Below are 1,949 nucleotides of genomic sequence, written 5' to 3'. Positions count from 1 at the left end.
GTGAATTAGTGAATGACGGAATGGATAAATTTATGTGTATCTGTATCCAAGTTGCTTCCTAGTTATGATTATTAAAACAACATAGATCATGTTTGTTCTAATTTTCTTTAGATTTATTTAGCCCAGTACCAAGAACTTCCAGCTGCTCACTGCTTTTTTTGGATGACAATGATGAGTAGTTTTGGGAGCCAGTCCAGCACAAATTCTAGAAAATCCCAGGGTGCATCTGTAATTATTTTAGGGTCTTCCACAGGTTGGAGACCACACCTGTTAGTTATGAATTATTTCCAAGGATGAATTTTTTTTAAAGGCTTTACTGTTGGATCGGTTTGAAGAGTTCAATCTCTTTTTTCCTGTAATGTAATTCTGAAGGTAATAGCAATGATAATCATTTTGCTGAATAAGAAAGTCAATGGTCAGTCCTCACCAGAATAAATCATTCTTATAATTTAATTGTAATTAAGAGCATAATCTTTCGAATTAAGAAATAATTTAATCATTCTCAGAATTAGACCAGCATTTTAAAAGCATCTGCATTTATATAACATCATTGTATGCTCCATATTGAAGTCAAACTAAAATATGAATCTAACATTTAAGAGTTTGTAATTTTTAAAATATTGATGAATTACATAGAAAAGCTCAAAATTCCATAATTTGTCATTTTTTCAAATAATTTATTTTCTTTGTGTTTTTTGTGGATGAAACAAGAAAGTAAGAATTCAGGAAAGTTTCATAATTGATAGCAAATGTGCAGATAAGTAATTGAGTTTGGAAGAATTTGGTCTGTTTTCATTTTGTAAAAACTTATTATGTCCAAACTCTATGCTACATACAGTACTAACCAGTGGAGATACAAAGATGAATTACACTTGATAGTTACCCTACTGATGTAAGGTAGACATCGACATTACAGATACATTCCTGGAAAAAATTTGGTAAATTGTTTCAGGGAACAGGCAATAACTTAAAAAACAAAACGAAGGAGCTTTAAGTGGACCGGACACTGGAGTTACACATGATAATCTCATCTACTTTTCATGTCACCTTTGAGAACCTCTCATAAAGAAGGAAACCGACTCTGGGACATTGAATCTCTGTCCCAAATTAACCTGGTTAATAAAGAACAGAGCCAGAATTTATACCTCGTCTGTCTGAACCCTAGGGGCCAAATAATCCTGTATTCCAGACAGTCTTTGGGTATAGATCCCAGACCCTTTGGCCCTGTGTTTAGTACCATCCAGTCCATTCTCAAAGGGCCATGTGAGCTCTTCAAGTTGGGAATAATGTTGATTGTGTGATCTGTTTCTCTATACTTCTCATCCTGGAGGCTAAGAGGGCTCAGTTCCTTAAGCTTTCACCAGCTGGCAGAGGCAACTGGAGCAGAAGGTAGGACGTGGATTTATTCAGCTTTTTTCAAGTACCTTATTAAATATATATTGACAGCTCATTATTTGTCGCGGTTAAATTGGTGTAAACTCTGAATTTACATTAAATCTGTGAGGTCAATTTCCTCATCTGCGTGTTACAGATGAAATGATCCGTATATTACCTTTCAGGAGTAAGTTGCCAAATAGTCTTAAGGTTTTATTATTCCAGTTCTTAATGGCTGTGCTACGAATAGCTGCTGGGGCTTCATATATGTTGAATGAATGACTAGATGCAAAGGATTTAAAAACAAGTGTTTGAGACAGTAAAGCGCAGAGTAGTTTGGGTGCCCTATTTTACCTCTCCTATAGGTCAGCTGCGGGTGTCAAGATGGGTTGAGGGAGGAGAGCCCCTGTACCCCGCTCCAACAAAGGGTCAGCAGGGCAGGCTCCTCGGAACGCTCCAGACGACAACCCAGGCGCCTCGTTCACCCTGGCTTTCCTTGGCTCTGCAACGCGGCCCGCGCGCTCGCGTCCCGGCGGATTGGAGCCATGGAAAGGGCACCGGGCGCCTTTAAATGC

This window comes from Rhinopithecus bieti, unplaced genomic scaffold (assembly GCF_001698545.2).
Source record: "Rhinopithecus bieti isolate Rb0 unplaced genomic scaffold, ASM169854v2 scaffold_22452, whole genome shotgun sequence".
Taxonomy (NCBI): domain Eukaryota; kingdom Metazoa; phylum Chordata; class Mammalia; order Primates; family Cercopithecidae; genus Rhinopithecus; species Rhinopithecus bieti.
Note: the sequence above shows the minus strand (reverse complement) of the source record.